A 17196-nucleotide genomic window follows, 5' to 3' on the forward strand; every position below is an offset into this window, starting at 1 on the left:
TGAGCCAACAATTCCCTTTGCTTTTGGATTATCATGCCCTCGAGCTTACCAACTCCTTGATTGTTTTGTTGGCCATTTTGTGGTGGATTTTGTTGGTAATTGTTTTGTGGGGGCCTTTGTTGATTTTGATAACCCGGCGGAGGGATATACTTTTGTTGTTGAGGAACATAGGCATTTTGTTGTGGTGGGGGTTGAGGGTTAAGAACATTGTTGCTAGTGTAAGACAAGTTCGGATGGAATTTTGAATTCGGGTTATAGGTGTTGGAAAATGTACCCGGTGGATATGAACTTTGTCTAAAAGCTTGAAAAGCATTTACCTCTTCCATAGGAGCTCGGCAATGAGCGGCATAGTGGCACGCACCTCCACATCCATCACAAACGATGATTTGGCTTGTTGAAGACACAACATTCAGTTGTTGGATGGAATCTTTAGCATCTCTTTCCGCCAATTGTTGTTGGAGCAAGGCAATTTGAGCTAGCAAAACGGAGTTGTTGGAGGATTCTTCTTTACCTTTCGATGGCACAACTCGGGAATTGACATATTGGGCATCATGGATCGCCATAGATTCGATCGTGGAATGAGCAAGATCGGTGTCAATTTGATCAAACCGCCCATTGTTGGCGGAATCAAGAATCCTTCGGGACTCGGCACAACATCCATTGTAGAATGTTATTGCTAGAAACCAATCATCTAGCCCATGATGTGGGCATTGCCTTTGAAGCTCTTTGTACCTCTCCCAAGCCTCATATAAGCTCTCAAGAGCTTGTTGACGGAATCCGGTGATTTGGCTCCTCAAAGTTTGAGTTTTCTTCGGTGGAAAAAACTTTTGATAAAAAGCAAGAGCCAATGTCTCCCAATTGGTGATTCCCAAGGTGGTGCGGTCAAGGCTATTGATCCAAAGCTTGGCCTTGTCCTTCAAAGAGAAAGGGAAAAGTATTTCCCTTATTTGGGCTTGGGTGACGCCCGTTTGACGGATCATGGAGCAATAGTCACAAAAGTTTTGCACATGCAAATTGGGATCTTCCAAAGGACTTCCTCCAAATTGCTTTCTCTCCACAAGGCTAATGAAAGTCGGTTTGATCTCGAAGTCCGGCGCGGTGATTTAAGTGGTTGTCATTCCGGCCGGAAGCATGGCCGCGGTGGGCTTTGAGTGATCGGAAAGTCTCACCATCTTTTTGGTAGTAGATGGTGATGGTGGTGGAGATGATGAATAAGAAACCTCCTCCTCTTCAAGGGCTTCTAGATCGTCTAAGTAAGACTTTCTAGCACTTTCAACTTGTATGGGAGAAGTGGCTTCTTTCACTTCCTTCCAAAATCATCGTCTTCTCCTAAAGGTTTTCTCGGGCTCGGAATCTGGTGAAAGCAATTCTCCACTACGAGAGGACCTGGGCATAAGACAACAATTTCTAGGAAAATGATAAGTAACGGTCTCAAGGAACAAGTGTTCCTCAAGACAAAATAAAACAAGATAAAAATCGACAATTCAAAAAGCAATAAAACCGTTTCCCCGGCAACGGCGCCAAAATTTGATAGGCTTATCGCGTACCTATGCAAAGATAAAATTCCCTAAACACAAACTAATGTAGTAATAGGGGTCGAACCACAAGGAAACGGGAATTACTTCGTGAATTGGTATGGATAGATTCTTATCAAGGTCGATTTCGATTTGGGTTGGTTTGATTGTTTGGTGATTAATAACAATAATGATGTAAATTATATGATAAAAGAGAGTCTAAGGAGTTCGGGTCACACATGCAAAGGTAAACATATGATTATGATAAATTCGGTACTAATAACATTGTCAATTGCTTAGGCTTAAAGATACCCACCTTGCGGCATTAACATCAACCATAGACCGGGTCCTAGAGAAACTCTCGTCCATGACTAGGTCGTCCTACTATACATGCTTAGTCTAATTCAATTCCGTGCCTCTCGACTTATAGAACGAATGAACAAACTTAATCAATTGAATAGGGCCCTAAACAAAGATTAAACATTGTGGCACAAGCATGTGATAGAAGCAATATGATCAATATTATTATTAATCTATTTTATCATGTTTATATATTAAGTTTATGCATGGCTCCCCTAGCCCTTAGACTAGGAAATTTAGCTACTCATACTAAAATGTAAATTGCAAACTATATTGTAAGAAATATTAAACATGGTTATAAGATTTATATTAATTAGATGATATAACATGAGAAAAGAACATGCTAATGTAAAATGGAATACTTGATTATAAACTATATGGTAACTAAATAGAAATGTAAAATTGCAAACTAGAAATAGAAATACCTTAATAATAGAGAACTTGTATGGAAGAACAATGTATAACCAAAAGCTTGAAATAACTTAGAACCAAATGTTTGAACAACTACAAGATTAACTAATTTGTAAACTAATATGAAAACTATTGAGAGAATTATAGTGCTTAAGGCTATTGTAAACTAAAACTTGGACGTAAAATTGGATGCCTAAAGCTTTGGAACACCTCTCCTATTTATAGGAGAGGAGAGCATAACGTAAAAGCCAAGAGGCATGCAACCCCGATCGGGGTCGTGTGTTTCCAGCTCCTTTGACTTAATTCTCCTCTTAATTGCTTGGAGAATCCTATGTTGGTGATTAATTGTGCGATTAATCACCCGGTTAAGACCTTAATTCTTGGCATCCTAGGTAGCTTGGAATCCTATCTTTTCCACCTTGACTTGGACTTGAAGTTGGGCTTGACTTTGGTTTGTTGACAACAATTGTATTGCACACATTAGTCCATCAACTTCTTCATGAAAAACCCATGCAAACACTCCATGATAGCCCAATATTTGGTCTTGCTTAGCCATTGCACTCTAGTAGCTCATCTTGTAGTATTTTAGCTCCAAAAGCTTAAGTATCCTACAAAACATGTGGAGACAAACAAATGCACTAGAATAACAAATATTAGCTCAAAACACTATGATAAGTGCTAAATGACAAATAAAATGGAGCTAATATAGGGGATGAAAGTATATAAAATATGCACTTATCATAACCTTTCGCTCAATTGGCCCTGTGGCTATGGTTAGGTTAACAAGTCCTACCACCTTTCGTCGTGTACCATCATATGCACGCACACCTTGATTGGTAGGGGTCCAATCCGACTCTTTCATGCCTAGCTTGTATGCCGTTTTGAGGGGTATGACGTTGACCGCGGAGCCATCATCTACCAAGGTCATTGGCACGTTCTTCTTTAGACAAATTACAGTGATGTAAAGAGCTAAATTGTGACTAGCGCCAAAAGGTGGCAAATCTTCGTCTGAGAAAGTAATAGGATTACTTATCTTTGGTGGTTCTTGGAAGACCAAGTTGACTACATCTTCGGGTGTCGAGTTGTGTGCTACATTTAGTTTGGCCAAAGCTTGCAGTAAAGCTTGGCGATGTGGGAATGAGCTTGCTATTAATTGCCAGACTGAAAGATCGGCCTTCGTCTTCTGTAATTGCTTGAGCAAATGGTCAGTAGAGTCCTCTTCGTTATCATTTGGTGTGACAACGTTGGTTGGACCATTTTGAGCAATGCTTTGATATGGACGACCCGAGCGAGTTAGGTGGTCCACATCTTGGTCTTCACCATTTTGGACTATTTCCTTGACTAGGGAGTTCTCAATGAGGTACTCGTCATCGTCGGCCCAAACCCCATTGATTGTAGCCAGTTTCCTCATTCTCATGATTTCATCCTCTAGTCGTATGATTTGGTCGACTAGTTTATCAACCATGGTGACTACCTCTTGCAGAGTAGTGTCTTGAGAGAAGATTAGTGGCACATGTTCTTTGGGTGTTGCGTTGGGATTGCGTAGAGTTATCACCACATTTTCTAATTCCCACACTTGCCTATCTACACTCCTTGCCCATGTGATGAAGTCGGAAATGGTAGGGGAAATAGTAGAGTAGAACCCTTCATTCTCGATGGCATGGATATCATTTTCGACTGGAGAAATGAGGTGTGAGCAATCTAAGGTATATTCGTCACTTGTAATCACTAGAACTCCAAGAGGATTCTGAGTGTTGTTGGGTTTACCTCCCGGCGGTATTGGCAATCGACCATCTTCAATCATGTCTTGAAGCACATTTTTCAACTTGTAGCATTTTTCTGTGTCGTGCCCCTTGCCCCTATGGTATTCACAGTACGAATTCTCGTCCCAGAATTTGGATTTCCTTTCGGGTTCGGGAGTAGGCCCAATGGGTTGGAGTTTACCTTGCTTCATTAACCTTTTTAGAGCGTTGGAGTAAGTGTCCCCAAGATTTGTGAATTTCCTTAGTGGGGTACTTCTCTTGGATGGCTCGAGAAGGTTAACTTCATCGGTCTTGCTAGTAGAGCCGTACGAACGACTTGTTGAACCTTGATATCCTCGACCTACCGTTTTGGACAAGAGTCCTTTACGGATGTCATCTTCGATCCTTGTCCCTAGTACAGTTAAATCCTTGAAAGTTTTGATATTTTGGTATCTCAAATGATTGGCATAGATGGGTTTGAGATTGTCCACAAACTTCTCCACTAGGGTAGCCTCATCCGGGCGTTCGACTAGTTGGGTACTAGTCTTCCTCCACCTACTTAGGAAGTCGGTGAATCCTTCTTTGTCATTTTGGGTAAGAACCTCTAGAGTGCGCATGTTAACTTGGATCTCGGCATTATCCGCATATTGTTTAGAGAACTCGATTGCGGCATCTTCCCAAGTAGCGACCTTCTTATGATCTAAGGAGTAGAACCATTGCTTCGGGATGGTGTCAAGAGATGAAGGAAAGATCCTTAAGAACATCTCGCGTTTAATGCCTTTGATAGACATATAATCCTTGAAGGCACGGATGTGGTTCAAAGGGTTCTCGTGCCCCTTGAATTTAGGGATATCCGTCATATTGAAGTTGGTTGGCAATTTGGAATTGACGGCCTCATACTTGCGATTGTTCTCCCTATAAATGTCATCCCCCTTAAGGTACATCAATTGCTCCTCTAAGTATTGGAGTCTTTTCTCAGCTACAGTCATCCCCATGAGAGGATTTTCATCCTTGGATTCATTCTCGGAGTCACCTATTACTTCACTTTCCTGAGGGGGCAACCTCCCCTCTACGGCATAGATCCGGCCCTCGATGGTCTCAAGGCGGTCATAGACTTGGTCTTGGGTAATTTGCATTTGGGCTAGCGCGGCTAGGATTCGATCATTACCATCTTGAAGTTGGTTGAGGTTTGTTTCGCTGGATCCAGGCATCTTGGAAACTGGATAAGAGATCGAGGACGAATCAAAACACGATCGACCATCCTAACACAGTTGCTAAAAGAAGAAATGTTTTGACTCGTGAAGTGGGTGTGTGCCACTTGTGTTGAGTGAGCTTTGAAGAAAGACAAGGTTTTTGAAAATGTGCGTCCTAGTCAACTATAGTGTAGTTGTAGGAGTGGACTCAAAGTGAGGTTTTGAAATGGGCTTGTGACCCGAATTTTGACACGACAAATGGACATAGTTTTGACTCGGTTTTGCGCTAAATGAAGGCCTATTTCGAAATTTTGATTAAGAAAAAGGGTTTTTGATTTTTGAAAAATCGTCATGGTTTTGTTTAGAAATGGTGATCACGTAAGGTACAAACATTTATACAAGCATTATAACGGGATGCTGAGTGCATTTAAAAGGGTTTTGGTTTAAAGGGTGGGTTGTCATACCGAACCATCAAACCCGAAGTCTGTGGAGAGGCTCGTGCCAAACAAGAGTAAGGCCGATTCCTAGTCCATTTCCTCAAGTAGTGAAGGCCCTTGATACAAACAAGAGTAAGCATCATGGTATGGATGACGTCAATCGCTATCCATCCTTAGGCCCAAATAAGAATTAGGACCGTTTAGACGGGACGATTTGTCGAATGGGTTGGATTGGGCCTAGGAAGGCCGAATAAAACGATCTAGGAAGACCGAGTTATGAAAACCGACAATTGTCTTGTACAAACTATTCCCTAACCTTGTTCAAGTTTCACCCTTGCTACACGTAAGTGTATTATCCCCAGCGGAGTCGCCAAACTGTGGACAGCGGGGGGCCCACGGGGGCGCTTGGGAGGAAAGAGAAACAAGCGTTTGCATTTTTGTTGGAGTCGCCACCAATTTTTATGGGAAATTGGAACCGTTCGAATACCTCGTGTCATGTCAAGACACAAAGTAAAGACATGAACACTAAGCAATCGTTACCCTTAGCATTCTATGTCTAGAATGACTCTCGCGGATGCCAATGAACACGGGTGCTCACGGAGATCTGGAGTAAGGGGTGAGGGTACGTATTAGGAAGCTCTTTTGATCGAACACCTAATCCCGCCCGCCTCGATAGCGGCCTCTACTAATGATTAGGGAAGTTATTCGTACTTGATATATAGTCGATTATATGCATGCAATGCAACATCCAAGTTTTAATCCTAACATGTGAGAATTAGACTAGGTCGGTTGACAATTAGTTTAACATACAATTAAGGTCGAAGTAGAATTTAATGCTCAATTACATATGAAAACATACAAATGATACAAAATTCAATGATAAATACAATAGGAACATTACGATAATAAAAATTACAATAATTACAATGGATTAGGCGATTTATGTCGAAAATACCTTTAAAACGGATAATTTGAGAAAACGAATAAAAGAATAAATTAACGAACATAATGAAGGTGATAATACGGATAATAATTAATTAAACGTAAGCTAATTTAAACTAGGTCAAACAACAACGGAGTTCAGAAGCAGATTCACCGAATAAAGCGCAGCGGAGAGCGCGTCCTTTGGAATAGGCGCAAAGCAATTGCTGCGTCTGTTTCTGACCAATCCGTCGTGAAGTTTTAATTGCGTGTTGTTAATACTCGTCGGTAAATTTAATGATTGATTAAATTAGTTACTCGGATGAAAGTGATTAATAGGTTATTTACATGTGATTAATGGGTCATGAAAGTAATAAACATGGATGGGACGGAATTAAACGAATTAATTACATGAATGAATGATTGATTAGTGACATGAGTGAATGAAATAAACTAAACAAGATAAATTAACGACAAATATGCAATGAATATGCGATACATATGACAAAAGACAGATGAAAATATATCAAAGGATCGAATTCCAGAAACTCAATATGAACAAATTGAATTTCTACAACCCGGATTGAATTCAATGACGAAAACCCGCAAATATGAGATTACTTGGGATTCAAGCCGAATTTAATGATGAATTAAATATGTTAACGGTGAATAATAATATACATGTGAAATATTATACTATTATGACGAAGAATTAACAAAAAACAACGGAAACAAATAAGAAAGAACGAATTACAGAGGACGAAGGAAGAAGAAAGGAAGCAGGAACTGCGGCAGCCTAACGAAGAGGCGCGGCAGGTGCTGCGTCCCTTCGAAGAGGCGCAACAGTTGCTGCGTCCTTTCTCGACGGTCATCTTCTGGAAATCCGTAAAAAGAGGTTTTGAACACGGTTTTAGAAATCGGTTTTAATGATATTTTTGACATAAATCATACATTGATGATTTCAAAAAGTAAATAAATAAATAAATAAGGATTATACACCCTCAGACTTACATGTTTGACGAAACGAGAAGGACTAAGATATCGATTAGTGATGCTCGACGCGAATGTAAAGAAAGTGCCCTCGTAAGAGGAAAACGATTAATTAATTAAGTTGATTGATGTGGAGTTGGTCAAATTGGTCGGTCATGCAAACGAGGCTGGTACTCAGAGGATCCGAGCTTACGTGGTCGAATGTTCAAGCACGTAGACACCAAAAAGTAAGAACAAAGGTCTAGAATGCAAAGGTCTAGAATGCAAAGGGAGAAGAGAAGGGCGGACACTCGCGTGAGAAATATGAGGAGCGAAGGCTCCTATTTATACTAATCACGTGAAGGAAAACCCTCCCTACCGTCCGGTCATTTTCCGGCAGATTTTTTGCATTCTTTTGAGTCACTCGTTTTGCGCTAATTAAGGCCATATGTATATATAAATGTATGTTTTGCGTGATTTTCTATGTAAATTTCGGCGGCATGACGGCGTAAACGTCATCCACCAAACCTGTTCAAAGCTAACCTGCAGGTACAAGCGACGCAACCCAGCAGCAAAGCCACTCAGGCCATCTTATATACACAAAAAAAGGAAATGTACAACAAACTGGGGGCTCGAGCCCCAAACAAAGTCCAGAATGTTCCAAATGAAGGTCCAAATGTACAACTGTGCAAAATACAGCTAACAAACAAACAAAAAAGCTACATAAAACTACTGCTGGTCGCCCTCCAGCTCTGCAACTCTTGCCGCAAGAGCGGCAATCTCGGCGTCCCGAACCTCGAGCTCCCTCAACAAGCGAGCTGTCTCCTCCCGAGACTGGGTCAACTCTCGCTCCAGCTCGCGGTCCCCCTGTAAACAACAAAATGGCTCATGTCAATCGTTTCAAGCAAAATTGGAAAATCAAAATTCAAAAATGAAACAGGCACAAGGTTCATACCTGACGGACTCGACCGCCGACAAGTGCCTCGACGGCAGTAGCTCGCAGCCGGTTGGCCACCCTCCACAACGCCACGAACCGAGACGGCGCAACCTGCATTTTCAAAAAAGAAGTTCTCAACAATTGAACAAACTCAATCAAATGTGTTCTTACACAAAAGCTATGCAAAGTTAGAGGATTTACCCTCCGAATCAGATGTTGCCAATCGTCTAGGCCAGCATCCGTCACAGCTACGTCAAAGTCACGCAGCTCGGAGATCGTCGTCCTCCCGGTCGCGTCAGTGTACTCGAGGGTCTCGGGGTACTCTGGGGGCTCGATGCCCGCCGCCTCAACCTCCTGCAAAACCAAATATTTCTCGTTAATTGGTGATCTTTCATCATAATTCTCAAAAGGAAATCAAATCAAGAGGAAGAGTAAAAGATACTCACCACTACCGGCCAGTACGCCAACCTCCCGTAGAGGAACGCTGAGTAGTCCTCGCCAGGAAGAAGGAGGGCGTCACCACTAGCGTCAGCCAAGTCCGCCTCCCTCTCTGCCTCAGAAGGCTCCCTGAACATCGTCCTAGGAGGATCGATGGGAACCGTCAACACGTCCCGAGAGCACTGACGAGCCAAGCGCTCGCCCAAGTACCACACCGGACCCATCGACGTCCTGAAAAGCAGCCGGCTCGAGCTCCTAGGTCGAAGGACCTCAGCCACAAAAGGAAGCGTGTCAGCGTACTCCGCCCAAGGCCTGGGCACCCACTGGGACAAGATAAACAAAGGAATTATGATCAATTTAAAAGCAATATAGAAGCAAATGAATATTAGCAAGATACTTACGTTGTCTAGCTGAAGAGCGTTCACATCCCGCCGGTAGACACCGTGAGAAGAGCGCTTGCTCTTCGTCCTGCACATCACCCAATCCCTCACCACGAGATAGGCCTTCTCCAGCGGCTCCGTCCTCTTGGGCGCGAGGCTCGGGAAGTAGGAGTACACCCACGCCTGTGAAGCAAGATAATCAATGATGGTCTTTCAGGATTTGATAAAGAAAGGAATTAACTTTGGTCTAAAGGAAGGTTCATACCTCCAGCAGTAGTCCAGGTCCGACAGCGCCATGAGAAGTCCCCTTCTCCATCAACTCCGGACGAACCATGGCCCTCATGATGCGGATGAGAACCGCAAAGCCAGCAGTGACCCAGTCCCAACGCCCTAGGGAGCTCAGGTCAGAAAGGAAGGGAAGAAGCTTCGTCGACAGCCTCTCGCCCTTGTCTCCGAGGTAAATCGAAGACAGAAACCACCAGAGCCACAAACGAGCCCTCTGCTCAGCTGTACAGGGAGGAGGAGCCGTCTCCCTCCCGTCAATCGTAAATAAATAAATAAATAAATAAATAAATAAATAAATAAATAAGGATTATACACCCTCAGACTTACATGTTTGACGAAACGAGAAGGACTAAGATATCGATTAGTGATGCTCGACGCGAATGTAAAGAAAGTGTCCTCGTAAGAGGAAAACGATTAATTAATTAAGTTGATTGATGTGGAGTTGGTCAAATTGGTCGGTCGTGCAAACGAGACTGATACTCAGAAGGATCCGAGCTTACGTGGTCGAATGTTCAAGCACGTAGACGCCAAAAAGTAAGAACAAAGGTCTAGAATGCAAAGGGAGAAGAGAAGGGCGGACACTCGCGTGAGAAATATGAGGAGCGAAGGCTCCTATTTATACTAATCACATGAAGGAATTAGGGTTTCGGAGACTCTTTGGAAGTGAATCTCGGAAAGATATGAAAAAGATACGAAAACTACGCAGAATAGGACCTGGGAAGAGGCGCAACAGCCACTGCGTCTCTTGGAAGAGGCGCAGCACCTGCTGCGTCTGTTCCCAAGTGGTTTCCTCCTGCGGAGGAAAGATTTCCGTGTTTAAGTTATGGTAGGACGGAATAATTTGGTTTTCCTTAATATCTTATGTGAATATTTCGGGAAATTGTTTGCCAAAGGATGAAAATTATGAAATATGGAATAGAAATATCCGGAACATTCCAGAACATTCTGACTCGGGATTTAACGGTTATCAGAAAATGAAGACGGTTTTAGGCCCGGACTCCAAATGTACTCTAATTACTGTCAAAACGACCGTATCGGCACGTAGATGACAACTAAGAGGTAGACATTAATATTTGAGCAATCACTTGACGATAATCTTACGAATTGTCACAAATCGTTCCGCGTACCAAACATGCGGCCCAATCATCACCGGGTGGTTTGCGAGAGGTGCAGAAATGAGGTATCTACACTATGGCCGGCCGCCGACCTCCATCTCACTACCGCTCTATCTCTGGCGACGTGAAAGACGGCCATCATCCGCCACCAATCCCTTCAACCACCAATTAGAATAAACCCCTAAATTGATTTTAAATCTAAACCCTAAATTAATTTAAATGCTATAAAATTCAAAGAAAAACTTTAAATTGATCAATATAAATGTTATTAACAAATTTAATACTTGTTTTACCTTTAAATTATGATTCATAATTAAAGAAATTAATTTATTTTGAAATGAAGGCATTGTTGTCAGAATCGCGATTCGATCCAACGATTCTACGATTTTACGATCCAAAAATGCTTGACCGATCCTGGATCCTACGATTCTATCATAGCTGTAGAATCTTACGATCCTATTAATTTGAAAATATTTAGAGATGGGATCATAATACGATCCTACGATTTTACGATCCTACGATCCGATTCTATAATAAAAAAATTAATATATATTTTTATATAATGACACCGTAAAACCCAAATTTCATGTAACTTGTTCATACAATGATACTAAAATCATTAATTACCAATATTTTATGAATAAATATTAATAAATAAGTGTTCTGATTTTCAATTATATGTTTTTACCAAATAAAAAATTATATATAGTGAGTTTGTAGAATCTTGCGATTCTACGATCCGATTCTACCGATTCGATCCTACCCTCCCCATCGATCCAAAGTAGAATCCCGATCCTGACAACATTGAATGAAGGTATGATTAGAGATTGAGAGAAAACCTTTTTTTTTGTAAGGGTAAATAAATGGAAAGTAAGGGTTAAAAAGTACTATAATGAGTAAAAAATGTACTGCAAAAATAAATTAGTACTCTAATTTGAGAGTTTGGCCAAAATAAGATAATGCATAAAGATCCAAATTTGATATATCATGTATGCTCCACAATATTACCGTTTTTTTTTTTTTTTTTTTGGTTAAGAGAGAAAAAGGATAGCTTACAGCTTCCTAAAAGTAACATAACAAACTACACGACTAAGCAACCCTAGACACCGGATTAGCAAATCTAGTGTTACAAAGCCAAACTTAAAGACTATATTAATATTTTTTTGAAAGTAAAATTACAATAGTAAGGCAAACTAGAGCAATGTAAGCGTGATGTTGAAAGACGGAAGCTTGGCCACGAACGTTGGTATCAACATCATTAGCACGGAAGATCTCCAAAGGTTTATCTATGGGTGTTAATGAGACGAGACAACTTGCGAGCAATTCGAGATCGGCTCAGTCAAAGCTCGCCTCGGGCTCGGCTCGAGAGCTTAACAAGTCAACAAGTCAAGTCGAGCAAAGGCATGCTCGACTCTAAAAGCTCGTGAGCGGCTCGAACTTGTGTGATTACATAAGATATTTCTCATATTTTGTAAAAATATCATACATATCAAATGTCTCGCTAATTTGCCAAATATTTTTACATATAACCTTTGAGCCTTGTTCTTAAAAATATGGGAGAAAAAAAATAAAAAAAATAAACAATTTTATCTAGGCTCGATTTGGGTTCGAGTTTGGCCCGAGCTCGCGTTAAATCTCGTAAGCTTTATAACGAGCACATTTTTTTCAAGCTCGGGTAAGCTCGAGATCGGCTGGAGCTCAGGTTTTGATTCTTGAGCACAAGCCGAGCAAAGCCAAGCTCAGGTTCAGCTCGGCTCGTTAACACCCCTAATTGTATCAACGTTAATTGTCCAGTTACATTATGTTTGTGAATTTGAAACTGATCGATGAAACGAGCATTGTTCAATTGTAGAGGATTACAAGTTTACAACAACATAAGCGAATGCCTTTAAAGCTCTCTTCTATGGCAAGATAAGGCAGCAAAGTTCATTGTATACGCAGCCTAACACTTGTCTTGAAAACATAGGGATACTAGAAGGGATGAGTCCGGATGACTACTAATGAACATTGAGCTGATAAAAAGTGGGTTTTGAAGCACCTTTTTTTTTTGCTAAGCATTGCTTTTGGTTTGTCATATCATGCTAAAACCCTTTTTTTATATAGTATTATCATAGTGCAAGATTAATTAAACTAGTAAATATCCATCTCGATAGAAAGGTATTTCACGAGTTATTTTTTTTAACAATTACGATTTAATAGTCTATCAATCTAGCCCTAAATACATTACATTCCTAGTTCCGACCCTGGTGTAAACTCCAATTTTTTGAATTTCACATTTACCTTCTAGGTTTGAATGTGCAACTTGTAGGGTTACACGGTTCGGTGTTCGATTGGGCACAACAGTTCGTGCTCCTTCGGCTGCTCCTCACTCTTTCATCTCTAATCAGCATCCCTTTATAACAGCTCAAGACTTTGGTACTGTTCTTTCCACCAAACTCGGAAGTCGGAACCGTGTAACAGAGTAACCAACTAGTGCATTGTGAGTGCTTTTCTGAGGGTAAGATTATTGATATTTTTGAGACAAGACTTTGGTAAATTTTAAGACAAGACTCACCAAGATTACCAATAATCTACCAAAGTCTTAAGTTGAGTCTTGAAAATCCAAGACTCAACTTAAGACTTTGGGTGAGTCTTGACCCCACCTCGAAAGAAAATTATCCAATGAGTGGCTCTCATGTGTCCCTTCTTTTTTGTTAAAAAAAAAGAAGTAAAGTAAAAAAGTAGAGTTGTATAAAGTATGAAGTAAGTGAGACAAGTCTGAACAATAAAGAAATAATAAAAGTTAGTGAAAAGCCGAAGTGCAGAGTCTTAAGACTTTGGAGAGTCTTCCTGATAATCTCACCCTTGCATTAGAAATGCAATATTATCGATTCTTTTAATTAAAATTAAAAGGTCGATTAACTATTTTATTGTTTTAACGAAATCTAAATGCATTAAATTACCGTATACTAAACGGTTCCAGTGAAGGTTTTTCACAGTATAATCCGAGAGCTAGCTTGAGATCGAAGCTTCACCACAATATCCGATACTTAATATGGTTACTTCACATATTTTTTCATCATAGCCACTAACTCCTCGTGCTTCTTAGTCTGATCTGCAATTCTCAGCTCCTTGAGAACCATTCCGTACGCTTCGTACACATCCACAAGTGGTCTCAAGTACGCACACTCGAGCATGTCCTCAAAGAATAAACACGCATCTGACCAATCCCCAATAGCACAAAGCACCGATATCAAAATCTTATAAGTTTTAGCATTAGGTTCAACATCAAGTTCACACATTTCCTCTTCCAACTTAAAAACCATATCAGTCGACTTAAATTCAACAAACATCCTCAATAACACATTAAAGGTCACGGTGTTAGGCTGGCACTTCAATTCCTTCATCTTTGCATACAACGTGTCAGCAGCATTCATATCTCCCACTTGTGAGATACAATTAAATATCGGATTAAAACTATGCGCGTTAGGCACAATACCCTTATTCACCATTTCGTCAATCAACTTCATTGCATCATCCCTATTCTCAACATCCCTACAATAACACGCAATCAAACAGTTATAAGTAGTTACATCAGGTTCACACCCAAACCTCTTCATTTGATTATAAACCTCCAAAATCTTCTCGGTCGTCCCAAACTTCACATAATAATTCAAGAAGTTATTAAAACTCGCAGCATTAGGCTGACAACCTTTCTCAATCATCACTGAGAAAACCCTCTCAGCCCGCGTAATCTGACAATGGCTACACAATCCATCAATAAAAACATTATAAGTAGACACATTTGGAACAATTCCCGTCTTTTTCATTTCGGCAAAAACCCTCGCAGCCTTGGAAATCTTATGAACACTACACCAACCCTTAATCAAGTTATTATAATCAACAACATCAAGCTCACAAATATCCTTCAATTTATCAAAAAACCACTGAGCCTCGGCTGCCTGTTTCTTCTTAACAAACATAGCAATAACAAAAGTAATTGCAGCTTTATCAAGACTACAACCATATTCCTCCATCCAATTAAACGCACGATAACCTGAAATATTATAATGTTTAAATTTCCTTCTAAGCAACCTAACAAAAAGCTCAGAAGGAATTTCTAATTTTCGACGTCTCATTTCCTCAATAAAACCACAAGCATGATCAAATCTATCAGCTTTCCCAAGTAAATCAACAATTTCAACAAAACCCTGCTTATAAATCTCAAAATTGTCCCAACTAACTGCCCAATTAAAAAAGGTAAGAGCTTGGTAATAGGGGATACGAGGTCGAGAATACCGACATTTTTTGAGAATAGAAAGGACAACCGAAGGCGAAATACACTCACCTGGAGTAATCTGAGAAAAGGATTGAGCAAGGGAGGGGATTATATTAGCATCAATTTCATACTCGCGGCTTGTATCATAGGGTATGCTAAACTTAGGGTTTTCTTTATGATGATCTTTAATCAATGAATTCAATCCTTTAACAATTGGGTTTTTTTGAGGAGTGATATTAGAACTTATATTAGCATCAATTTCATGGGTTTCTTTCTCATTTTGAGAACAATTAGGGTTTTTAGGGGATTCAAGAACTGTCGAAAATGGTAAAGAAAAGGATTTAATAAAAGATTTAGGGAAAGCAAGATGTAATTTTGATCTAATTAACGCCATAATTAGATTGATTGATGAAATGGGTTTGAAGAAAATTTTGATTTTTAAGAGTGGTTTTGATGGAATTCAAGAATCTGAGGTATCAAGGGTTTTAGGTTAAATTTGGGGAAGAACAATGAATCAATTAAATCATTAACTGCTTGCTCCTAGAGTCCTAGGGCTGAGCAACTTTAACTCTGGAGTCTGGACCGTAAAAAGGGACCGCACCGAACCACTTGGTCTGGACCGAAATCGGACCAAATTTTCTTAGGTCCGGTCCTCGGTCCATATTTTTTACTCCCTCCTATTCCAGATAATCGTCCCATTGTCCATTTCCGTCTAGTCGGGTAACTGTCCCATTGTCTATTTTTGGTGAGTGTTGTGTGGTGCAAATTCAATTCCATTTCCGTCTATTCACATAATTGTCCCATTGTCCGTTTTGTGTGGTCTAAACTCACTTTCTTAATTCTTGTGCCATTTTCACAATGGGACGGTTATGTAGAATAGGAGGGAGTAGCTTTTAGTATTCGATTAAGTCTTGTCCAAGAGCGGTAATTTTAGGTACGGACAGAAAAGAACGAAATCCATAAGGTTAATTTAGTATAATTTTTTTTGAAACAGTTTACTAATTTAGTTTCAAAAGACATTACAAACCAAATGATAAATAAAAAAACAATTGCTCCCAACTCCAAAGTAGGCAGCAAGGGTAGCAGTAACCCTACCTCGTGGAATGAGAGTTGGGCATTACAGAGCCTTTAACCAGAAGACAATAACCCCATGGCACCTGAACCATTCATACGCCAAAGCAACCTTAAACTTACCATTTCTAGACCAATTGTTCACAGTATTAATACCAGTTATAATGGAACCAATCCTATTGAGAATTTCATTCTATCCTTAATGTTGATCTACCATATACTCCGTAGTACGTACTAGAAGGAGAATTGTAAGCTCTACTCCGCTGAGCCCAATTTTCGACATAATCATGTGCAAGTAACCAAATCCATTTAGCCAACAATGCTTTATTCCAAGAGAGGAGTTCTTTTACATTGAATCCCCCCTCTTTGTGAGGTTTGCAAATACTCTTCCAACCATCAAATACCATTTCCCTACTGTCAGATTCAATGTTCCATAAATAGTCTTTGAATATTTTGTTGATCCTCTTAAGAACATTCTTAGACAGCAGGGCACTGGCACACCAGAAATTAGCTAGCCCAAATATGACAGAATTCAAAATTTGGGTCCTTTCAGCATAAGACAAGAAATTATTAGACCAGTGCATCCGAGAGTTCTGGATCTTCGTAATCAAGGCACCATAAACTTCCATGGAATTCTTAGTAGAGTTTAAAGGGATGCCCAGATATCTGAAGGGGAAATGACCCTCTGTAAAGCTAGTAACCTGTAAAATCCGAGCTTTAACAGTGGGAGAAATCCCTCCCAAATAGATATCGGTTTTACTAATATTAGCATGTAATTCAAACCAAGAAACAAATTCATCTAGTATCCTAATTGCACCTTTAACTGAAGGCACATCTCCTCTTGTGAAGATTATGAGGTCATCATCAACAAACACCAGATGAGTGAGTTTTAGTTTGGCACACTTGAATTGGGATGTAGAGAGACCAATGGCTGAAAATTTGACCTCCTCAAGTGCCTAGATAATATTTTCATGCCAAGTACAAAGAGATAAGAGAAAGAGAGTCTCCTTGCTGAGTCCACTTTAACCTTTGAAAAATCCATGAGTAGCTCTATTGCTTTTGATGGAAAACCAGGATCCAGAGATGCAACCCATTATCCAACTAGTGAACAATAAGTCTTCCTTGTGATGGATATATCGGTCACAAACTTGGGACGGGTCAAGTA

At 40.2% G+C, this 17196-nt stretch overlaps 1 non-coding gene across 1 annotated transcript; it reads left to right on the plus strand.

Moving 5' to 3' along the window:
• The first annotated feature begins 693 nt into the window (after positions 1-693).
• Positions 694-800, plus strand: LOC141589352 (small nucleolar RNA R71). The gene has a single exon (XR_012520294.1). It is a non-coding gene; the product is annotated as a small nucleolar RNA R71 (small nucleolar RNA).
• Positions 801-17196: the final 16396 nt, after the last annotated feature.

This window comes from Silene latifolia, chromosome 6 (genome assembly GCF_048544455.1).
Source record: "Silene latifolia isolate original U9 population chromosome 6, ASM4854445v1, whole genome shotgun sequence".
In the NCBI taxonomy this organism is placed as follows: Eukaryota; Viridiplantae; Streptophyta; class Magnoliopsida; order Caryophyllales; family Caryophyllaceae; genus Silene; species Silene latifolia.